The 25913-nt window shown below is 42.5% G+C and overlaps 1 protein-coding gene across 1 annotated transcript in view; it reads left to right on the plus strand.

Annotated features, from left to right (window-relative positions):
* The first annotated feature begins 20378 nt into the window (after window positions 1–20378).
* fhip1aa (FHF complex subunit HOOK interacting protein 1Aa) overlaps window positions 20379–25913 on the plus strand; it is a 129976-nt gene continuing 124441 nt past the window's right edge. The window contains exon 1 of the mRNA XM_039750251.1: window positions 20379–20732. The gene's annotated coding sequence lies outside the window, so the exon portion shown is untranslated. The remainder of the gene's footprint in view (window positions 20733–25913) is intronic.

The raw sequence follows: 25913 nt of genomic DNA on the forward strand, positions 1-25913 counted from the left end.
GGTGAGTGGTGATGCAACAGTTTTGATATTGCGCTATCTGCAAGGTATTGATGGTTCTTCAACACGGACATGCAACACCGATAATCAGGTGGCGAAAATCGTAAACGCACGTCTTGAAACGGCCGTAGTGCTGGCAAAAAAACCCTGCAAAATCCAGTACAATCGTACAATACTACAGTATATCACATAACACAGATTGTTCACTTCCCAAGTCCTTGTGTGGAGTTTGCATGTTCTCCCCGTGTCTGCGCGGGTTTCATCCGGGTACTCCGGTTTCCTCCCACAGTCCAAACACGTGCAGGTTAGGTGCATTGGCGATTCTAAATTGTCCCTAATGTATGCTCGATGTGTGTGTGTGTGCGCCCTGTGGTGGGCTGGCACCCTGCCTGGGGTTTGTTTCCTGCCTTGCGCCCTGTGTTGGCTGGGATTGGCTCCAGCTGACCCCCGTGACCCTGTAGTTAGGCTATAGCATGTTGGATAATGGATGGATGGATGGATGGATGGATAACACGGATTAAATTTTAAGTACAATACTCACCTTTTATGGAGGCAATCATGGAGACTATTTTCAGTGGAAAACGTTGATCTGTGAGTCGTATAAGAACACTACCTGACTGAACGGTTTTTATTTTCAATGTTGGGTAAAATTTATTAAATTTTTAATTGCAATTATAGATATGTACATAAATACCGGGACAAAATATAGTGGTAGTGAAAGGTGGGGTGGGGGGTGAAAATTACTGGAGGCAAAATGTGGGGGACGAAATGTGGTGGCCACTTGCCCATAGCCTATTTAGGGGAGGGCCTCCCATAGTTCCTGGCGGTTCATTGAATGCGCTAGAGAGAGGAGAGTTCTTGTGAGCATCTGTGTTTTTGTGACTGCCTTGTGATTTTCTGGATTTCTCATCTTCGTCTTTGGATCTGTATTAGGATGCTGTTACTGATTTTTTGAACCTCTGCTCCACCTTGACTACCATTTTTGGATTCTATATTGGGACTCATTGGTTGAGAGTTGAGAAGGCAAAATGGATGGATGTGGGGTCAAGCGGGGAGAGAAAGAGAGCAAGCTACTCCTAATCTAGCCTTTTTACCCCCACAGATGTAAGTGCCAACACAACAATAGGCATCATAGCGCCTAGCAAAATTAGTTATTAAGGTTAAAGCTATTTTATGTACGTAATTTAAGACCACATAATGTCAACAAAAGTTCAGAAGCAATGACTCGATGACCAAACAGTGAACCTGGTGAACTGGAATGTCAAAGGTCTCAATCACGAATTAAAGAGAAAGAAAGTATTCTCTCATCTAACAGGTTTAAACGCCATGATAGTATTTTCACAGGAGACACACTTATTAAGTGAGGGTCAGTTTCAGTTGCAAAGACACTGGACTGGCCAAATATTCCACTCCAGCTATACAAAGAAACTAGAGGTGTGGGAACCTTAATACATAGAACAATTTCATTGGCAGTATCAGATGTAATATCTGATTCTGAAGGGTGATATGTGATTGTTATGGGTAATTTATTTCATTCTATATTGGGTTTACCCTTGCCACTTCTTTGTGCTCTTCAGAGCTGTGTGCCCGCACAAGTTTTTATGAAAATAAATCTTTTATTTTATCAACATTTCTCTTGGCCCTTTTTGTTTCTAGTCTGGGTATTTTGATGGTGTATCCCCCCTTCTAGTGAGCAACCTTGGAATTGTGTTTGCAGCTATTGACAACTTCACAACACTAAGTGGATGGAAACTTCTGACTTCAACTGTAGTAGAAACGAGACTTTTATTTTGGGGGTATGTAAGCGGGTTATGCTCTCTGCTGAATTCATCTCATATCTTTTAACCAATCAGAGTAAATATGCAGATGGTGCAAGCCAACAAATCAATCAGAGTAAATGTCAGATGAATATGTCTCTCTATTATAAAAGAAAACCCTGAGACAAGACGAGACTATTGCCAAGAGATTTTCTCAAGTCTCGCCCTCCTCTTAACTATTTCAGGTTAAAGGCCCACACCTGCGGTCCTCTCACCTCTCATTGGTGTGAATGCTTTTGTCAGACACAGTTCCTGTGCTCTCAGCTCTTATAAATTTTCATGTTTTCCTCACTTTTTCCAAATTAAAGAAGACTTATCATGTCCAAATCTTATTGAAGAATTTCATCACGAAGGGTTATCAACAGAAAAAATGCGTAAATAGATAGATAGATAGATAGATAGATAGATAGATAGATAGATAGATAGATAGATAGATAGATAGATAGATAGATAGATACTTTATTTATCCCAAAAGGAAATTCACAAGCAATCCTAGCACAGAGAAACGATGAAGTCAAATTGTTGAGCGGTTACACGGCAAACTGGTTACATGCGTATCAATAGACTCTGCTGAAACAGTTGGTGGTGATGGTGCGGAAGATGAAAACATCAACTGACAATATCACGAAGAATATATTGTGGACTGTGCCGGGCAGTTTTTCCCGGCCAAGTCCCCCAAGCCGCCAGATGGAGCCCTCCCTGCAGTATGGAGGTGCCCCTAAGACCAGCAGGGAGTCATGGACTATGTAGTTTTTATTCTCAGCCCTGCTGGATACCACAGGGGCCGCAAGAGGGAGCTGCAGGGAGGACCAAAGACTTATTTGTACACTATGACTCGGAAGTTCGTCATAGGAAGAGCGACGGACTTCCGGGATGAAGAAAAGTACTTTTTACCTGACCCGGAAGTGATACAAGATCACATGGACTGGGGACTGGGAACACTTCCGGGTCAGGGAATATAAAAGGACTGAGGGAACTCCCAGACGGCGAGCTGAGCTGGGTGGTAGGAGGGCAACGCGTCTGGGAGTGGAGGATTGTGATTATTATTGATTTATTATTGTTATTGTGGTTTATGAATAGTGTGGAGTAGAGGGGGCTTAGTGCACATTATTATAATAAAAAGAATAATTGTAGCACTTTTACCAGGTGTTTGGCGTGGTACCTGAGGGTTCAAGGGAGCACTACTGCCCCCTACTGCGACAATATACAACCATTAACACCATCCCGTCTTCCACAGCACGAATTACTGTTGAAAGAAGGATGTATCGTAATGTTATTGCGAAATTTATGCAGAGTGATGGGCTATGCAGTAGGACAAGATTAATTGTATTCAAAATTGGTCAGACAATTCTGACATGTAAAATTTTAACAGGCGACAAGAAAGGTAATGTGGTACATCTTCAGGCGATAGTATTAGACACCAAAGGAGATCTTGGTATGCCATTCGTATTAAAACGTTTACAGTTTCCCGTTAGAGTAGGTTTTGCTCTGACAATTAACAAATCACAGGGACAAACATTTGAAAAAGTTTTATTTATTAGAGAGAAAGAAATGAAATCCACTCATGGGCAGTTATACGTTGCGTTGTCATGATGTAAGTCCAAACACGGAATCAAATTTCAATGCGATATTGATGAAAAGTAAATTCCAAATATTGTTTTTACTGAAGTTTTACAGTAAAAGTTTAAAAAGTATTTGTGTGTTAATTTCAAAGCGAAACAGAACGAAAACATATAACGCAAAGAATACCTCTTACGCAACATGAAACATCATTTTCTTTCAATTTATTACATTTATTTTTTACTCTGGTTAATTACTTGCTGTCATGTAAAATAGTTCTATTATGCATATGTAACAATTCACATGATGATAACAATCTATTTAAGTTGTACATCCCCATATGCGAGGGGGAAAGCCGTGAAGTGGCTAGCGTGTAGAGCAGGCTTGGCGAGCGAAGCAAGCAGGGGGCAAAGCCGCCAAGTAAGCATTACAGTAATCTCTCCTCGATCGCGGGGGTTGCGTTCCGGAACCCCGCGATAGATGAAAATCCGCGAAGTAGAAACCATATATAGTTATAGTATATAGTATAGTTATTTTTAAGCCCTTCTAAACTCTCCCACACTGTTAACATTATTAGAGCCCTCTAGACATGAAATAACACCCTTTAGTCAAAAGTTTAAACTGTGCTCCGTGACAAGACAGAGATGACAGTTCCATCTCACAATTAAAAGAATGCAAATATATCTTCTCTTCAGGAGCAGAGAATTTCAGAGAGAGAGAGAGAGCGCGCTCGCAAAGAAAAGCAAACAATCAAAAAATCAATACGTGTGCTTTTAAGTTTGCCGCAGCATTTTTTAGAGGAGCGTCAGTATCTTCTAAGCAAACAGCCCCTCTGCTCACATCTCCTCCGTCAAGCGCAGAGAATGTCAGAGAGAGCGAGATTAAAGCAAACAATCAATCAATAAGTGTGCTTTTGGAAGCATTGCGATTAAGCGGCATTACTTAGAGGTGCGTCCGTATTCACTAGGCAAACAGCTTCTGTGCAAACAGCACCTCTGCTCACATCTCCTCCGTCAGGCGCAGAGAACGTCAGAGAGAGAGAGCGAGATTAAAGCAAACCACCAAAAAATCAATAAGTGTGCTTTTGGAAGCATTGCGATAAAGCGGCATTTCTTAGAGGTGCGTTCGTATCCACTAGGCAAACAGCTTCTGTGCAAACAGCACCTCTGCTCACAGCCCCTCCGTCAGGCGCAGAGAATTAGTGATGGGTCGTTCTTGAACGGTTCGTTCATTTTGAACGAATCTTTAATGTGACTCGGGAAGAACGAGTCGTCTCGTAGGAGTGATTCGTTCAGTCACGCATGCGCATTTGCACAACTTCCTATAGTTTCTGTATTGGAATTGATTCACCTTTTTCGAGTCTTCGGGTTTTTTGAGTCGTTCGTTCATCACGTGACAGCCCCATAAGCTTAACCTATGCAGTCTGAGCCGGAAACAGAATTGATTAGTTCATCTCTGAGTCTTCGGGTTTGAGTCGTTCGTTCATCACGTGACAGCCCCATAAGCTTAACCTATGCAGTCTGAGCTGGAAAGAGAATTGAACGAAATGACTCGAAAAATGATTTGTTCATTTTGCTGAACGAGACTCAAAGATCCGAGTCAGTAAAATGATCCGAACTTCCCATCACTACAGAGAATGTCAGAGAGGGTGAGATAGAGGCAGAGACAAGCAAACAATCGAGCACTGCACGGCAAACATATCTTATAGCATTGAGGAGTTTCAGTTAATATGTAATACATGCTCTGATTGGGTAGCTTCTAAGCCATCCACCAATAGCATCCCTTGTATGAAGTCAACTGGGCAAACAAACTGAGGAAGCATGTACCGTAAATTAAAAGACCCATTGTCCGCAGAAATCCGCGAACCAGCGAAAAATATGTGATATATATTTAGATATGCTTACATTTAAAATCCGCGATAGAGTGAAGCCGCGAAAGTCGAAGCGCGATATATAGCGAGGGATTACTGTACCTGTAATTGAGCCCTGTTATGTAACTTCAGTTATCTATAAATACAGCTCTATGTCTTTACTTTGTGACCATTGCGTCTCAGGCTGCTGTGATGAAGTGCATCCCACTTTATGAAGAGAAATAAAAGACACAATGGACAAGCTTCCTCCTGCCTGGTTCTTTGGGTGGATTATTAATAGATTATAGGTGGCTATGGCCCCTGCTTGCTTCACTCGCCAACTGAGCACCTGCTGTCTGAGATGCTCGAAGGGCATTAGGGCGCCCCTCCAATAGAGAAAGCGATTGTAATTCCAAGAGGTGGTATATAGAAGAGTTTATGGGGCTCGAGGAGGATAATTTGGTGCTTTGTTATTATAGAAAGAAAATCAGTTACTTGAGGATTTCACTACAACTGTCTATTTTAAATGCCAATGAATAATAAACTGCAGTAAAAAGTAAAAGTAAAAAAGTAAAACATATTAAAAAGTAAATTAAAAATTAAATTACATTAATGCTTCGTCAAAAACAATATCATGAGTTACTTTATCCTTTAGCTTACATTCCATAAATGTTACTTTTTTGCGTTTCTGTTCACATATTGTTCAGGATATTTTTCTCTTTCACATTTATTGAATGATTCTCTTTGTTCTTGATTTTTATTATATGCAGCTCTTTTTTGTTCACTTTCTTTTCTCGGCATTCATTATCAGCTCTTGCCGCTGTTTTTCTATAGGAATCTAACATTTGATGTTCTTGAATAGATCATTTGCTTTTCTGCCTTGCCATTATAACCAACTGCATTGAAGGCCAAGTTAGCAGCACTGAGAGTGTCACAGGGTGGGACGGACAGAGGATGTGCGCAGTATGATTGGGTGAGCGGCGTGGAGGGGCGTGGTCAAGGCTGAATAACATGATGGAAAACGTTTTTAATATAATAGAGAAATGTATTTAAGGTAATGATTTCTTCCACAGTGTACACTATGGAGCAGGTTATCTTCAAGGATCTTTCTGATATTCTCTCACTTCTGACCAGGCTCTCTGTCCCTGCACCACCATAGTATGATGTTGAGCCATCGTCATGTCTAACTGTATGGATGGTATTAGGCAGCTGTTTGTTCTTCTACCAGACTTCTTCCCAAAGAGTTCAATTTTTGTCTCCTCAGACCAGAGAATCTTTTCCCTCTTTTGCTCTCTGAGTCCTTTAAATGCCTGTTACTCAAGAGTGGCTTCCATTTAGCTTCTCTACCATAAATGTCTGATCGATGGAGTGATGCTGAGATGGGAGAACCTGTTAGGAAGATAACCATCTCAGCGGAGAACTTCTGAAGCTCCGTCAGAGTGACCATGGAGTTTCTGCTCACCTCCGTGGCCAAGGCCCTTCTTGCCTGGTTGCTCAATTTGGCCTGAGGGGCCACTCTAAGAAGAGTCCTGGTGATTCCAAACTTCTGGGCTCTTGGGAACACTCAAAGGTACAGATATGGCGTTCTCCTCTTTGTCCTGATCTTCACAATTTGATCATGGAGATCTACAGGGAGGGAGTTCCTTGGACTTCATGGCTTGTTTGTTGTCCTGACATGCGGTTTTGATTTGTGGGGCCTTTCACACGCACAGGTACACAGGGGTCTTTCTAAATGATGTCCAATCAATTTAGTTTTTCACAGGTAGACACATCTCAAGGAGAATTCAGGCAAAGCTGCACAATACAGAGTGCCAAAGCAAAGGGTCTGAAAATTTAAAGGAATTGAGAGATTTTAGTTTTTGATTTTGAATAACGTTGCAAGCCTAACTGAAAATGCATTTTAATTCTGTCATTATGGCTTATTAGGTGGCGATTGATGGGCAGAAATGGCACATTTGCAGTGCACCATGCAATGCGTCTGTCTCTGATAAATGCAGTGTAGTGCTACAAATATTTGTGATGCACCATCTGTTGGAATGACAAATTCAATGATATTTGTATGTTTTGAGTCATTTGGTATGGGAATCATAAAGGCAATACTAATGATTGGTGATGCACCATCTGTTGGAATGGAAAATGTAATGCACTCCTAAAAATGTTTGTGAAGCACCATCCATTGGAACGAGAAATTCAATGATATTTGTCTGTTTTGAGCCATTTGGTATGGGAATCATAAAGGCAATATTAATGATTGGTGATATGCCATCTGTTGGAATGACAACTGCAATGCATATGACTCTGTTATTTGCCATTTGGTATGAGATTCATGAAAGCAGTGCTAATATTTATGAATTGCCATCTATTGGAATGACAAATGCAATTCATTTTATAACTACAAACATTTGTGATGCGCCTTCTGTTGGAATGACAGAGACATAGCAGCTGGACTGACAGACAGACCCTTATTTATTAAGGTGGATCACCAAGTTGGTATTACTTAATCAGCCTAACTGAGTCTACTAAGTATACTAAATGCATTGTGTTAATTTAATTCTCAGTGTTTAATTAATAAGACTTAGCTTTTGGGTTTTATTTAAGTTAATATCACAAAACTTATTCGAGTTAACATTTTGATTTGTGCTTGCAAGCACATTTTTTCTCATATACTTCAATTGCCTTTTAAAATGACTTTAGATTTTTAAATAAATCCAATGCATCATTTTTTTCAGTGCACCCTTCAAGCTCCTCTTCAAAGCTGACACACTGCACCTCCATGTGTGACACATTATTATTATGAGTGCTTATCTAAATACAGTGCCGTGTTCTGCTCTTTCTCTTCTTAATCATCTGTCATATTTGTGTCTTCACAGTGTAAAAACAAATGCTGGCCTATAAGCCTGTGGGGTCCGGGATAATGGACCATCTGTCAGGCAGACCCCAGTTTGTGAGACTCTAGGACTGTGTGAGCACCACAAGGAACAGGCCTGTCTGCTCACTTGGTACACCTCTGACTACAAATAGAGCAGCAGGTTGTGTCACTTGTGGAAATTCTCAGATGACTCTGCACTGATGATGGAGATGAGACAGAGGAGGGGAGTCGAGTGGACAAGTTTGCTTCTTGGTGTAAAGAGAACTGTCTGCAACTTAACATCAGCAAAACCAAGGAACTGCTTATTGACCTTCACTTCACTAAAGAGCCTCTGTGTCCAGTCACCCTTCAAGGAGTAATTGTAGAGGTGGTCCACTCCCACAAGTACTTGGAGGTCCACATTAATGACATGTTGAACTGGTCTCAGAACACAGAGGAACTACAGAAAAAATAACGCAGAGCAGATACTTCTTCCTTAGGAGACCGCGGAACTTTAATGTGGGAAGTGACATCCTTCACATTTTCTATAGGTCTGGATGGCCAGTGTGGTGTACTGGGTTGGTAACATCACTTCAAGAAAGGCCCACCAAAGTAATGAGCTAATTAAAATTGCAGGCTCGGTTTATGGGATGCACTCTGGACTCCTAGGAAGTTGTAACAACGGAGAGAATTAAAACAAAACTGAGTGCTATTATGAACAACGCTGCACATCCTGTCTCTGACCCAACAACACTGAGGACTTTTAGCCAAAAAATCATTCAGCTGAAGTGTGTGAAGAAATACGACTGGGGGGCTCTGACATACCAACAGCAATACGTATATGTAGTGCCTAACTGGGAATAGGGCAGCCAAGTTGGAAGTTTGCTTTCATTTTAGTCATTTTGGTGTGTGTTCAGACCATAGTGTGTGTGTGTGTATACATATTTATTTATCCATTTATGTACTTATTTAAAGAGCTTCCTTAAAAAGCCAAATCTCCCCCTATGGACAAAAAAAAATCTATTTGTTAATTGCATAATGCCTTTTCCATCATATAGTGCCTTTCATATCTGTCAATATATATGTTAATTATATAGTAACTATTTTATAGTGCCTTTCATATCTATCTATCTATCTATCTATCTATCTATCTATCTATCTATCTATCTATCTATCTATCTATTATAAGAGTGCCCTTCAGATCTATCTATCTATCTATCTATCTATCTATCTATCTATCTATCTATCTATTATATAGAGCCTTTCATATCTATCTATCTATCTATCTATCTATCTATCTATCTATCTATCTATCTATCTATCTATCTATCTATTATAAGAGTACCCTTCAGATCTATCTATCTATCTATCTATCTATCTATCTATCTATCATTATATAGTGCCTTTCATATCTATCTATCTATCTATCTATCTATCTATCTATCTATCTATCTATCTATCTATCTATCTATCTATCTAACTATCTATCTATCTAGTAGCAAAGTTCGTCACTAACTCAATGTGGTGACTTTTTATGTAATGAACATTTGTATTGATCATTTCACAGTCGCCAGTGTGCTCTAATATGATTTTAATAAACAGAACACATGCTGCAACCCCCCACTGCCCCCACGCCTTCCCATTTTTTTCATTTTTAGAGTATTAAGTCATTGACCAAAGGCTTAACAGATGGTACAAAAAAAAGCCTAAATAAAAAGTACTGGACATCCATTTAATAAATTGCTATTGACGGAGTGCTTATGTAAATCCAAGAGGTAGAAACTGGAGCAGCTGAGCAGAGCAGAGGCGAGGACGTGACGCTTATAGTACACACAGACATCGCTTACGGGAAGGACACGAGCCCCTCTCGCCCACGCGCTCCATCCAAGGAAGCAAAGGCAGGGTCGGGGTTCACGGCAAACCGCACCTGCAAACACCTCTGGTCAAACACGGAGTTGGGGTTTGAGAGAGCAGGTGTGGCGGTGAAGCAGAGGAGTCCTCTGAGTGTCTCTTCTCTGCCATTTTATCGGATTGTTGTTCTCTAATTTGATTCTTTTCAACATGCAGGGTTTTCTCTTTGGCTCAAGTCACATTCTCTTTAACATTTATCTGGTAAATTTTGTAATTGGTGGTATTGATCCTCTTGTGTGTTATGTTTTGAATATTTTATTTAATTATTTATGTACAGTGGATTCAGAAAGTATTCGGATCCCTTCACTTTCAGACCACTTTATTATGTTTTAGATTTCATTTTAAACGGATGCATTTGCCATTTTTGCCCATCAGTCTTATTATTATTAATTATTATTTATCCAAGGTGACTTAATGATATTAGAGATACGCTTGGTTTCCATTTCTTTCGTTTTTTCCAAAATGTCAACCTCAACCACTACGTTACCCTGCCTGCCATCTGCACTCTTCACAGTCTACACTCAATGACCCAAACTGACAAAGTGACAACATGCTTTCAGAAAGGATTTACATTTGTTTTAATCAAAAACTTAAATCCCTCATTCCTAGATGTGTTAAGACCCTTTGATGTGGCCCTCCAAATTCTACTCGGGTGCCTCCTGTTTGCATATCCCGTGTTCGCTCCTTCCTCTCCTTTTCTAACGCTGAGACACTTGTCCCTGCTTTTATCACATCCCGCATCGATTATTGTAACTCGCTGCTGGCAGGCGCCCCTTCTAATCTTATATCACAGCTCCAGCTTATTCAAAACTCGGCTGCAAGAGTCCTGACTGGAACCTGCAGCAGCAGTGAGCACATCACACCCATCCTGCTCCATCTTCACTGGCTCCCTGTGTCTTACAGAATCGAATATCAAATCCTACTAATAACCTACAAAGCCTTAAATAAGCTCGCGCCAAACTACATCAGTGACCTTCTCCATCACTATGTGCCTGTCTGCCCACTAAGGTCCTCTGATTCTGGCAATCTTGTTGTGTCCCCTGCTAATCTACACTCCATGGGTGACAGCAGGGCCTTCAGCTGTATAGCGAGTGCCCAGACTCTGAAATGACCGACCGAAATGAATCAGGTCAGCTGACTCCATGAATTCTTTTAAAAAACAACTCAGAACTCATCTGTTCAGGAAGGCTTTTAGCTCGACTTGACGTCATTCTCTCAGTTTACCTCTCTGTCAAGATGCTCATGTAACCTGTGCGTGTGTGTGTGTGCGTGTGTGTGTGTGCGCGTGTGTGTGCGTGTGTGCGTGTGTGTGCGGGACCATCAGTTATGATGTCTGTTAGGCTTTTCTCTGAATTTACTGTCTTAATCTTCTTTATTTATTAATTTGGTTTGTACAATGCACTGTATACCTTATATTCTGTAAGTGTCTTGAGCATGGGAAAGGCGCTATATAAATTCATCCATCCATTTTCTAACCCGCTGAATCCAAACACAGGGTCACGGGGGTCTGCTGGAGCCAATCCTGGGCAGGAACCAATCCTGGGCAGGGTGCCAGCCCACCAGGACACACACACCCACACACCAAGCACACACTAGGGCCAATTTACAATCACCAATCCACCTAACCTGCATGTCTTTGGATCGTGGGAGGAAACCCACTGCGCCATTATTATTATTATTATTATTATTATTATTACTTCTCCTTGAGTCTTTAAATAGGGCCGCCAACCGTCCTCATTTTCCCGGACATTCAGTGGCGTAGCACGAGTTTGTATAGATTTATTCATATACTGTATAGAGAAATAGCAATATTTTTTTACATATAATTATTTATAAGCATCACCTAGACAAGAATATAGTACAGGCGCACTGATAAGCCGTGTTCTAATTATTAGTTTAATATAATTACGCTGCGAAAACCAGAACCAATGTAGTGTACAAGTGATAGGTGGGGATGTTTTCTGCGCAGAGCAAGAACGCCTTCGGATTGATAACGAAATGAGATTATAAATTGTAAATTAGTTGTTTATCTTCCTAGAATTTATGATCGGTGTGATGTTTCAGTTTATTTCAGTTATTGCCTCATACATTCCAGCTGCTGTGTCAGATGCCGTCACAGATGGACAGTCTGAAAATTATTTTTGAAGCATTTGTGGATAAAAATCAGAGAATTTGACTTTTTCCAACCATGGGTGATATTTTTTCGACCCCTGCTGCTTACACGAGAAATGTACTGAGCCTTTTGGCCAATAATGCCGCCCCCAAAAATGTGCCGCCCGGAGCGGACCGCCCTAGCTACACCACTGTGGACATGTCCTCATTTTTAACGCGCCATGGACTGTCCGGGAGGAATTTATAAAATTTTGAAAATGTCCGGAGTCTCCATATCCTTATGATTAGTAAGTAAAATCTGAAAGCCGTTCACCAATCAGCGTTTGCGGAAGTCGTGCGCGCACTTTTTTTTCTCAGAATCTTCACTTCCATTCCGACAGTAAAGCGCGCGGATATTGACGGGAATAGTCGACTTCTGTCCAGCTTCGCGTTTTCACTTAATCTTTTGAATTCAGTTTTATCTTCTTGTTCATCATAAATGTTGTTCCTTTCCTTAATTATTTGTAATCCAAATTCACCGTAACTAAGTGAATTTAATTTAAAATCGAATAAATACGATTGTGTGTGTGTGTGCCCTGCGGTGGGCTGGCACCCTGCCCGAGGTTTGTCTCCTGCCTTGCGCCCTATGTTGGCTGGGATTGGCTCCAGCAGACCCCCGTGACCCTGTAGTTAGGATATAGCGGGCTGGATAATGGATGGATGGATGAATGTTTTGTATGTGAGATCTTATTTTCGATTCTTCTTTCAGCTGTTTTGTTAAGCAAGAGATTTCATACATCCAGGTACAGTCTTTTGTATTTAAGTACTACTTTGTAATATTTTAAGGGAGAATATTATTATTACCACCCGTTGTTCCCAAATGGATTTATGATACTAAATGAATGAGTGAACTATTAAAGTTCCAGTTACTTTAAGAAAAAATCAGACATTTATACTGTCATATAAATGCAATATATTTTTAGTTATCAGTTGATCAAGTAATTAGTCACTTCTTCAAGTAATTGAATAATATTTTCATAATTCTTTCATTTACAGTTGTGGCCCAAAGTTTTGAGAATGAGCCAAGTGTTGGTCTTCACAGAGTCTGCTGCTTCAGTGTTTTTCGATCTTTGTGTCAGATGTTTCCGTGGTCTACTGAAGTTAAATTACAAGCATTTCAGAAGATTCAAAGGCTTTTCTTGACAATGACATGGCGTTTATGTCAAGATGTGCAGTGATGGCCCTTCTTTCTTTTTCAAGACCTCTGCAATTTGCCCTGGCAGGCTGGCAATCAACTTCTGGGCCAAATCCTGACTGATGGCAGCCCATTCTTGATAATCAATGCTTGGAGTTTGTCAGAATTGGTGGGTTTTTGTTTGTCCACCCGCCTCTTGATGATTGACCACAAGTTCTCAATGGGGAATGTCCTGGCCATGAACCCCAAATTGTGATGTTTTGTTCTCCGAGTCGCTTAGTTGTCACTTTTGCCTTATGGCCCGGTGCTCCATCATGCATTGCTGATCACCAAACTGTTCTGGGATGGTTGGGAGAAGTTGCCCTCAGAGGATGTTTTGGTCCCGTTCTTTATTCATGGCTGTGTGAGTGAGCCCTGCACTGCCTTGGCTGACATGAATGGTCTCAGGATGCTTTACTGTTGGCCTGACACAGGACTGATGGTAGCGCCGCTCATCTTTTCTTTTATCCGGATGCCCCAAACAATCGTAAAGGGGATTCCTCCAAGAAAACGACTTGACCCCAGCAGTCCTCATCAGTCCAATCCCTGTCTCTCAGTCTGTCCCTGATGTTTTTCTTGGCTTCTTTGCTGCTCTTCTTGACACCCTTCAGGCCATCCTCCAAAAGTCTTCACCTCCCTCACACCTGCCTGCTGCCATTCCTGACCAAGCTCTGCACTGGTGGTGCCCCCGATACCTGAGCCATGAATAGTGAGAAGTGCTCTGCTGAAATGGGAGAACCTGACGGAAGCACAACCGACTTAACAACACTCCGTCAGTCAGGCGTTTATGGTTGATTCGCTAGATGAAAGTCAAAGTGAACTTTATTGTCATCTCAACCATATACAAGTATACAGACAGATGAAATTGTGAAGCTCAGGGTCTACAGTGTGACAACATGATGTGCAAATAATAAATTAAAAATAGAATGAAATATAAATTAAAACACAAACAAGACAAGACAAAGAAGTAGCAGCAATATTGACGTGTAGCTAGCAATATGAACATTGATGCAATGTGTGGTATTTGCAATCTAGATACATAAATATAGTCAACAGATATGTAATATAATAAATAAATAATTAGATAAGAGCACAAGAAACAAATATTCTGGTCTGACGAGACATGGGGCCTGAGCTACACCACTTTTATTTAAGACCTACACACAGCCATGGACCCCAGTGTGTGTCACGCATGTGTGTCAGAGGCTCACCTAAGACGTGTGTTACCACCCTAGGATGAGAGGGGGTGCTGTTCCTATCTGCCTTGAATCCTGTCTTCCCTCACAGCACCGAGAAACCGCCCCTTGAGGGCAACGGAGCCTGAGAAGCCCCGCCCCTTCTGATATAAAAGGGAGACGCCCCTTAAGGGGAGGAGGGTATCACTGCAGCCAATGTCAAGTGTGAGGGACTGCAGTGTCGAGAAGGAGTTTATTGTCACTCTGTCCATACACAATATCAGAGCATACAGTGGCACAAAATGACTTTCCCCCAGGCCCAGGGCTGGTGCCATCTTTAAGTCCTAGGGCACAGATCATAAGGGGGGGAATACCCAGACCCAGCCCCAGCCACACAGACTAGCTACCAATCAGTAATAAGCTTGGCCTAGGGTGCAAAATAACCTTGCACCAACACTGGCCAGGACCTCGTTGTAACACATACACTGGCGGTTCTCAACCTGTGGGGCGAAGTAACAAAAAAGGGGGCGCGAAGAAAAGAAAACAAGAATGGAAAATATCAAAAATACATCAATTGAAACCAAAACAAATGAACTTAAACTGCATTCTGATACTAGATAAATATCGATAAAAGTTAAGTAGGTATAATAAAACTTGTAGCGGTGTATCGGCAGCAAAAAATATAGGAGTACATTTTATTAGGGTTTCAAAAAAATGTTAGGGGGGCCGTGATTAAAACTGTTATGAAAACTCGGGTCGCAAATACTTAAGGGTTGAGAAACGCTGACAATCAAATTGAACACATAGAGTATAACACAAAAAATGGGATAAGTGCAGGACAAGTAGGAAGCTCTACTATACTCAGACTATACCACACTGTACTGTACTTAGTGATTACCATATTTACTCGTGTACCACACGCCCCCCTTGTACGACGCGCACCCTAATTTTTACAAAGAAAATCGAGAAAAAAGTTTTGCCCCGTGTATGACGTGGGTTATGATTGTATAGGAAGTGTTGAGAGAGAGAGAGAGAGAGAGAGAGAGCGCTGTCGTGCGAGAGGGAGCGTGAGTGAGCGAGCAAGCAAGCGAGAGAGAGAGAGAGCGGGAGTGAGCGAGCAAGCAAGCGAGAGAGAGAGCGTGAGTGGGCGAGCAAGCGAGCCCAAGCAGAAGAAATAAACATTACAGAATTACATTTCTTCGTGTATGACGCACACCTGATTTTCTAATGCTAATTTTCGGGAAGAAATGTGTGCTTGGTACACGCGTAAATACGGTAACTAAATAAATGATGAAGAGATTGAATACAGTAATTTGAGCTAATTAATTCTAGGTTAATGATAACAACCACTAAGAATGAGACACAACATTACCAGATGTGCAAGAATGCCATGTCATTCGGATCAACTACTAGAAGTAGATCTGAGGGGAGGTGGACAGCACAGAGTTCTGATTCCAGACATCCAAGGGGTAGAAGATGCTGCTGCAGACCCGGGCAGAAATGGTCTTAATGCTACGATACCTTTGTAGGACAAAGAGACTGCGGGAAGGGTGGGAGCGATCCTTCAAAACACTTGATGAACGTGACCTCGATGGATGGTAGAGAGGTCCCCAAGATATGTTGTAGGAACGTGCGGTCAGAGACCCTGCAGTTCCTAAACCTGCTTAGACAAGGTAAGGTTCGCAACAACTTTCACCTCTCAATCCTGTCTGCTAGGCTTCATTGCATTGTCCAATTTAATTGGAAACATCCAGGCTGGCCTTTGTAAAAGTTGGTCATCAGGCTGGTTATGGAATTCAAGATCTTGGTGTGGATCTTAGGCTGGCGGGTTTTGGTCTAGGTCTGTGTTTTAGGAATTTGGCTTAACTCTTCTTGCAGTGCATTCTGTCAATTCTGCTTAAATTGTATATTTAAATTGTATACTGTCTCTATTATATATAAAGACTAGCCATCCCACCCGTATTAGTGCAACAGGACAGTGAGGAGGGCCTGGCGCGGCTACCCACTCCTGACGTCACTCTTCACCCTCCCTCTTGGACTAACGCGAATATATCACTCCTGCAAGCGATTCTTAACGCAATAAGAGAAGTCGCTAAATCAACCAGAATGTTCTAGAAAGTTCTAGAAAAGAATAAATGATCTAAATCCGTTAAGTAGTTCTCCCCTTTGCTAACTAAGCAGAGGTAAGGTTACGCCCCGAGGCAGACGCATGAGTGAGGAGGACCCCGCAGCCCGATGAGCCTCTCTCAGGTTCGTGCTAATAAATCGGTACCGCAAAAAAACTATGATCCTTAGCGTGATGGGAGAAGTCGCAATATCAACAGAATGTTCAAGAAAAGTATAGAAGAAAACCCGATCAAAATCCGTTAAGTAGTTCTCTCGTGAAAAGCGGACAGACATACAAACGGGTCTTAATAACTATAAGGAATTTCACACTTGGACAACGAAATTTTCAAACCGTTTCTTAGTGAGCACCGATGGGCCAAGGGTAACCTACATTCCAAATTTCAAGTCCCAAGTCCTCATGGTTCAGGAGATTTCGTGATGAGTGAGTCAGTGCTATTTGGCTTTTATATATGGAGATAGGTGTGAAAACTTCAGAATATTCATCACAAACCTTTATTTTGACAACTTCATGTGTAACAAATTTTTTATTTTGAAAAACTTCACCTCCCACTTGACTTTGCCCCTTCTACTTGACATTCGGCTCCTGGCTGCAAAGATACATCTTTGCTTAAAGGTGACATCTCATTTGGAGAGGAGGGACTCCATATCTGTAACAACAGAGACCGCCACTAGAGGACGATAAAAGGCCATTGCCTGTAATGTTCGTATAGCGCCACCATGTGCCTGTTCAGTTCATTTTTGTTTTTTCTTTAAATTAAATGGGGTTTGCCCCGTTAGCACCCCAAATGTTTTGGGACTTGCTCTACCTTCTCATTTTAACATGTCAAAAGGTAGTGCTGTGTGTTGTAGGACATAACTGGCAATGGCAGCATTTGCCTGCTACTGGTAATATCTTCCATATTGAGAGCTAGCAGGGATCGTGATGATATTTGGGCTCATGGTGAAGACTGACTTATTAGCTAATTTAGTCTTCCTAGAACCATCCTCTTGGACATGGGGTGCTGAATTGAAGCCTACATTAAGGAGACCATCAGGCAGAAATCATGCAATCCCGTTAAGTTCCATTACAGGTTTAAACTGTAGGATATTTGGCAATGGGCATGTTTCAGCTTAACCAGTCAGGAATCTCACCATCATCCCTGAGTCGTGTCATGCCCATCTGTGTGATTCCGCCATACATCCAATATCCTTACGCTCCAAAGGCGATTTGCAGTGATTGTGTTTTCCTAAAGTAATCAGCACAATTGACCCCATCACAGAAAGAGTTTGCTTTTGTAAACAGGGTAGAAAAGACTGATATTATCCATTTTGCTGCTGCTTAAAAAGCAGCTGTTAGACACTCTTCGTTTCAATGTTCTCTCCGCTGGGCATCTTAGGAATACAAGCTGTTCACCTCAACCTGATAAAATGATCAATCGCAAAGCGACACCGTGAGATGTCTCCTCAAAGCACCGTCTAAGCACTTTGTCGTGAACTAGAAGATTCCAACGTACATAAGTCCCAAAAGCACTTCTGAAAAATCCCACTAGAGGGGGAAATCCTGTCAAAAACCCCAGCTAGACACAAAAGGAATTTTTGTAAGATAAAAGATATACAGGTGAAAATTCTGTTAGAACGAACTCCTCATTTTTTTTTTTTTGCTCCTGACCAGTTACCTATAGAACTAATATTTCAAAAACTCATTACATGGAAGTCTGTTATATTTGTAAAATTCATCACAATGAAGTAATTTTTTGCAGTGGGTCCAATTACAGAGCTCCGTGATTCAAAAGCCCCGTTGGACGTCCAATTGGATTGCAGGTTTGTGCCACCTGGTTTAATTGACTGGAGTCAGATGACTCCTCCCCCAACCCTAATCTGAACCATAGTATCACCAGATGTATAATGTAAGCCACAACCTCCTCAATGGAGTGGAGCTCTGGAGGTCTGCAGCTGGACTCTATTCCATGTTTCCAAAAAATCCTGCAGAACGAAGGCATTTCTAATGTTACTGGCCCAAAAATCACGATTTAGGCACTCTGCTGGACAGCCAGTTAGATTGCATGTTTATGCCACTTGGTTTTACTCGAGTGTCGTCGCACTCTGAGCTCAAGAAGGGTTACTGCAGACCAGAGGTATTGTGGGTATGTCTAGGGGCGGGATAACTGTCCATCAAACAATAGTGGAAAAATGAAAATGCATAGTAATGTAACCCTAACCCTAAAACCTAATCCAACGTTTAAATGTAAAAGTAAAACGAGTAACACATTAGAAATAGCTTACCTTAATGCTAGAAGTATCAAACATAATACATGTGAGATAAAGGTGTATGTAAAGGAGCCTAATTGTGATGCGCCTTCTGTTGGAATGACAAATGCAATATGTGCGCCTCTGTTATAAGGCATTTGGTATGGAATTCGTAAAAGCAGTGCTAATGTTTGTGATGTGCCACCTGTTAGAAGGACAAATACAATGCAGATGTCTCTATCATATGACATTCGATGCATTACTACACATGTTTGTGATGCACCCTCTGTTGGAATGACATGCAGTGCATACTTCTCTGTTATATTCCATTTGGAATGGGATTTGTAAAAGCAATGCTAATGGCTGTGATGTATCAACTGTTGAAATGACAAATGCCATTCATATGTCTCTGTTAGAAGCCAATAGTATGGAATTCATAAAAGCAGCACTAATGTGTGTGATGTGCCACCTGTTAGAAGGACAAATACAATGCAGATGTCTCTATTATATGCCATTCGATGCATTACTACACGTTTGTGATGCACCATCTGTTGGAATGACAAATGCAACAGATATGTCACTTCTATATGTCATTTGGCAATTCAATAATACAAATGTTTGTGATGCACCATCTGTTGGAATGACATGCAGTGCATACTTCTCTGTTATATTCCATTTGGAATGGGATTTATAAAAAACGGTGCTAAAGTCTGTGATGCACCAACTGTTGAAATGACAAATGCCATTCATATGTCTCTGTTAGAAGCCAATAGTATGGAATTCATAAAAGCAGCACTAATGTGTGTGATGTGCCACCTGTTAGAAGGAAAAATGCAATGCATATGTCTCTATTATATGCCATTTGATGCATTACTACACGTTTGTGATGTACCATCTGTTGGAATGACAAATGCAACAGATATGTCACTTGGCAATTCAATAGTACAAATGTTTGAGATGCACCATCTGTTGGAATGACAAATGCAATGCATACTTCTCTGTTATATGCCATTTGGTATGGGATTTGTAAAAGCAGTGCTAATGTTTGTGATGTGCCATCTATGGGAATGACAGAGACATAGCAACAGGACGGACACACAAGTACATAGACACACCCTTTTTTTAAGGTGGATTTGTTTGGTGATGAGGAACAATGAAGTATTATGAATAAGAAAAAATGCAGGAAATCAAGAAGGGACAAATACTTTTACAAGGCACTGTATTTTTTTTAATTCTGAATATTTGCCTATTAAATAATCTCTTTATTCTAAGCACTTTCTTAAGGATTTTTAATTATTATTGCTAGATGTTCAATAATAATAGCAGCTTACAAACGTCACGCACGCCACTTACATAAGAGGACAGTTAATGATGGCACACTGTAAACTGACACCCCTCCCCTTCCCCCACAGGTGGTGGGTAACAGCTTGGCACGGGCACCTGTGCCACGACACACGTCACGCTAATCCGGTCTTTCCTGGGTCAGTAAGACGGAGGGAGCTGAGGGAGGAGCGAACGAGCAGCAGCAGCAGGGGGAGGAGGACCGACGCGCTCGCCCAACTCACCTCACGGCTCACTCACAGCGGCGCAGGTTGCCGAGGAACGAGCGGGGCACTGCGCTCGCGCATATGGTGGAAGCGGAATTTTGTGCCTGTGCAAAATTTTTAAAAGCATCTGAAAAAGAGTTAACGGAATAAAACACAAGGAATAATAAAAACAAAAGCACGTGCGACCACAAGCAAGCAAAGCTGGGAGTTTTGTATAAACTGATAACACGTTTTCTTTCTAACGTTTGGGAATATTCATGAAAGGACGGCGACACTCGAGCCGGCTGAGGGTAAGGAAGGATCATCGCCATCGAGAAGCCCGTCCCACATTGAGCGTCACCTGCGAACAGGTAACATTAACTTTTAATTATGCATTCAATAAAAAGAAACTAAAATGACGTGTAGCGGATGACACCTCGTGTTCTGCGTATTATGAAGCCTCTTCGATAACTTTAAGTGCTGTGAAGTTGTTGTGATGAAAGAAATTTTCATGGACGTGGCAGGAATGAGTTGGTTTTGTGTGTGCCTGCCTGCCACCCTCTCTCTCTCTCTCTCTCTCTCTCTCTCTCTCGCTTGCTCGATTTATCTCTCTCTCTCTCTCCCCGTGTTTGTTACGTCTGTTTGGGCTCCCAATCTGATTTAAATCGCCTCAGGATGTCGCGCATGCGCAGAGGTGCCAGCGCTTTCCGCGTAACTTCATCGCTGGAGGGCACCGACCTGCTGAGAGGTGTTCGCGGCACCACCTTCCTGGCCGCCCCATTCTGACTCACCTGCGGCTGTGGCATTGACCAGTTTAAGGAATGAGAGAGTTGACTTTCTGGAAAATATGAGCGAAGTATAAGCGCTGGCGAAACGCGTTTATTTCTTTATTTGTATTGCGCTGCCATAGAAACCAGGGGGAGAGGCTCACCTGCCAGGGGAGGAGGTGTGCAGGTAATGGCGTATTCATTAAGCTATACCGGACTCTGGCAAAATTTTGATAACATGATTAAAACGAGAGGGCAGCCCTTTACCCAAACATTTATATTGCCTTTTAGTACAGTCCTGGAGGAAAATACCTTTTTTGCATGACCTTTTGGGTTGTTTGGTGGTCAGAGCGCAAGGTCAGTCGTTATGCAGGACTCCTGGAACAATTTTCAGGTTAAGGGTCCTGCTCAAAAGTCTAACGGAGTAGGATCCCTTCTGGTAGTAACAGGATTTGAACCGTCTACCTCCCGGATACCAGCACAGATCCTTAGCCACAGAGCCACAACTCTGCCCAAATTTTAAGTTACTTCTTAAGAATATGGGGTGTTGTTCCTTCCTTGTGCCTGCTGCATACTTGGGTAGGCTCCAGCTTCCTGTAGCCCTGCCCTAGATAAGCGGGTTAAGAAGATGGACAGATGGATGGATAGTCAATCATGCAGTCCAGGACCCAAATGTTTATATTGCAGTTTAAAATTTATTCTTGGGGATTTATCCTGACACCCTGGCCAAGCTTGGTTCCTGCCTTGTGCCCAGTGCTTGCTTGGATAGGGTCCAGCTTCCCACGAACCCACTCTAGATAAGTGGGTTACCAAGATGAATAGATGGGTGGATGGATGGATTGCCATTCTTGCAATCTTGGACCCAAAATATTATATTGCATGTTACAGAACATTTATTCTTATGTATTGTTCCTGCCTTGCACTTGATGCTTCCTCAGGTAGGCTCCAGGCTCCTTGGATAAACAGATTATGAGGATGGGTGAATTGTCAAGCATGTAGCCCTGGGCCCAGACATTTATATTGTATTGTAAGTGCCTATTTAGGGGATATGTGCAGGTGCCTTGTCCAGGTGTTGTTCCTGCCTTGTGCCCGCTGGTTGCTTGAGTTGGCTCCAGCTGCCTGTGGCCCTGCCCTGGATAAGCAGGTTTAAAAAAAAGGATGGATGAATGCACAGATGGATAGTCAAGTATGCAGTCTTGGACCGAAACGTTTACTGTATATCCATCCATCCATTTTCCAACCCGCTGAATCCGAATACAGGGTCACGGGGGTCTGCTGGAGCCAATCCCAGCCAACACAGGGCACAAGGCAGGAACCAATCCTGGGCAGGGTGCCAACCCACCGCAGGACACACACAAACACACCAAGCACACACTAGGGCCAATTTAGAATCGCCAATCCACCTATTCTGCATGTCTTCGGATTGTAGGAGGAAACCGGAGCGCCTGGAGGAAACCCACACAGACACGGGGAGAACATGCAAACTCCATGCAGGGAGGACCCGGGAAGCGAACCCGGGTCCCCTAACTGCGAGGCAGCAGCGCTACCACCGTGCCGCCCTGTTTACTGTATATTGCATTTTAAAATTAATTCTTAGGGATTCGAGCTGGCACACTGTCCAAGTTTGGTTCCTACCTGGTGCCCAATACTTGCTTGGATGGGCTCCAGTTTCCCAAAACCCTGTCCTAGATAAGTGGGTTAGCAAGATGAATAAATAGATGGATGGATTGATTGTCAAGGTTGCAGCCTTGAACCAACACATTTTATTGCTTTTTATAGTACAGTACATTGATTCTTAGATTTTGTTCCTGCCTTGTGCCCAGTGCTTGCTTGGATAGGCTCCTGCTTCCCACAACCCTGCCCTGGATAAACCGATTAGGTAAATGAATGGACCCAAATATTTATATTGCATTTGAAGTTTATTCTTAAGGATATGAGCTGGCATCCTGTTCAGGTTTGGTACCTGCCGTGTGCCCGATGCTGGGTCAGATAGTCTCCAGCAGCCTGCAATCCTGCCTTAGATAAATGAGTTATAAGATCGATAAATGGTTAGATAGTTAACCTTGAAGCCTTGAAGTTAAACATTTATGTTGCATTTTACAGTACATTTATTCTTAGGTGTCGTTACTGCTTTGCTCCCATTGCTTGCTAGGGTAGGCTTCAGCTTCCTGGATAAGCGGGTTTGGAAGGTGGACGAATGGACAGTGAAATGCACAACTCTGGACCCAAACATTCATCCATCCATCCATTTTCTAACCCGCTGAATCCAAATACAGGGTCACGGGGGTCTGCTGGAGCCAATCCCAGCCAACACAGGGCACAAGGCAGGAACCAGTCCTGAGCAGGGTGCCAACCCACTGCAGGACACACACAAACACACCCACACACCAGGCACACACTAGGGCCAATTTAGAATCGCCAATCCACCTAACCTGCATGTCTTTGGATTGTGGGGAAACCGGAGCACCCGGAGGAAACCCACGCAGACACGGGAGAACATGCAAACTCCACGCAGGGAGGACCTGGGAAGCGAACCCGGGTCTCCTAACTGCGAGGCAGCAGCGCTACCACTGCGCCACCGTGCCGCCCCCAAACATTCATGTTGTGTTTTATATTTATTCTTAATGTTAGCTGACATCTTGTCTAGGTGTTGTTCCTGCATTTCACCCACCCAGTGCTTGCTGGGATAGGCTGCAGCCTCCCGTGGCCCTGCCCTTGATATCTGAGTTAGGAAGGTGGATGGATGGATGGATGGATAGTGAAGTATGCAGCCCTGGACCCAAACGTTACGATTTCAGTTTAGATTTATTCTTAGCTATATGAGGTGTCGCTCCTGCTTTGCACCTGATGCTTGCTCGTATACGCTCCAGTTTCCCGTGACCCTGCTCCGGAGAAGTGGATTTCAGAAATGGATTAATGTAAATTCTGTATTAATTAATTAATAAAAAGTAAGTGTTTTTCTCTGGGTGTGTAAACAGTTCTGTGTAATCCATAAAGATGAACAGAATATCCAGAACAACTTCAGGGATGGACAGGCACCCTGACCAGGGTTCAGGCTCAGGCCTCAGTAGCCTGAATTGGGTTAAGTAGGTTTGAGAAAGTATGTCTGGATGGCATTTCCAGAGATTCCATTCTAAATGGATACATTTGCTAGTTTTGCCCATCACTCCAGCAACTGTAAAAACTTCCCACTGTCCCAGCATGGTGCTGAGGTGTCACCCACTGCAATCAGGTCCTACTCCAGGTGGTTCGGCATGTGGTGGGTGTGGCAACCTCCTCCTCTTCCTCCTCCTCCTCAACTCTACACTCCATAACCCATAATGTCAAGTGAAAAAGTGAACAAATGGGAAAATAAAAGTGACAAGTATAAAACATGTGTTCAGAAAGGTTTGCATTGAGATTTCAAGCAAAATGACACCTTTTATTGGCTAACTGAACCAATCACAATGACACCCGGTTCAGTTAGCCAATAAAAGCTGTCATTTTGCTTGACTTCTCATTGCATCCATAATGGCTCGCATGGTACAACACGCAACTACTACAGAAAGGTTTACAAAGTTATTAAAAATCAAAAACTGAAATCTCTCATTCCTAGAAGAAGAATCCCCTTTGACAGGAATTCCGGCTATGAGTCTGCTTGTTAAGTTTCTACAAGCTTTGCACACCTGGATTTGAGCAGTTCATTCCATTCTTCCTTGCAGATCTTCTCAAGCTCTGTTATATTTGATGGTAGGCGTCTGTAAACGTCCATCTTCAGGTCTCTCCACAGATGTTCTATGGGGTTCAAATCTGGGTCCACTCAAGGACAGTCGGAGACTTGTCCTGAAGCCAGTCCAGTGTTGTCATTTGTCATACTGCATGGTGAACTTTCACCACAGACTGAGGTGACCTGCACCCTGGAATGGGTTTTCTTTAAGGAAATCTCTGTATTTAGCTGCTTTCATTCTTCCCTCAATTCTGACCAGTGTCCCTGTGCCTATGCCACCATAGTATGAGGCTGCCACCACCATGCTTCATTATAGGGATGGCATTATGCTGGTGATGAACAGTGCTTGGCCTTTTCCAGACATATTGCTTTGAGTTCTGCTTAAAGAGTCCAATGAATGTCTCATCAGAGCAGAGAATCCTTCTCATCATGTTCTCAGAGTCCTTGAAATACTTCTGTCTAGGCACTCAACCAGAAAACGCCTGATTAATGGAGTGCTAGATGGTAGTCCTTCCAGTAGGTTCTCCCATGTCAGTAGAGGACTCCTCAGGCTTTGTTGGAGGGACCACTGGTTTCTTGGTCACTTCCCTGGCCAAGGCCTGTTTTGTCTGCTGACTCAGTTTGACCAGACTGCTAGCTCTCATAAGAGTCCTGGTGGTTCCAAACTTCATCAATTTCAATATAATTGAGGCCACCATGATTGATGGAGTGCTGCTGAGATGGTTATCCTTCCAACAGGTTCTCCCGTCTTAGAAGAGGACTTCTGAAGCTCTGTTACAGAGACTATTAAGTTCTTGGACAAGGTTCTTCTTGCCCGGTTGCTCAATGTGGTTGAATGGTCAACTCTATTGGTAGAGTCCTGGTGGTTCAAAACTTCTTCCATTTCACAGTTATTGAGGCCACAATGATTGATGGAGTTCTGCTGAGATGGTCATCCTTCTGACAGATTCTTCCATCTGAGCAGAAGACTTCTGAAGCTTTGTTAGGGTGACCAAGAGGTTATTGATTACCTCCATCATCAAGACACTTCTTACCTGGTGACTCAGTTTGGCCAGACGGCTAGCTCTTGTAAGAGTCCT

The sequence above is a fragment of the Polypterus senegalus genome, chromosome 4, assembly GCF_016835505.1.
Source record: "Polypterus senegalus isolate Bchr_013 chromosome 4, ASM1683550v1, whole genome shotgun sequence".
Classification (NCBI taxonomy): Eukaryota; Metazoa; Chordata; class Cladistia; order Polypteriformes; family Polypteridae; genus Polypterus; species Polypterus senegalus.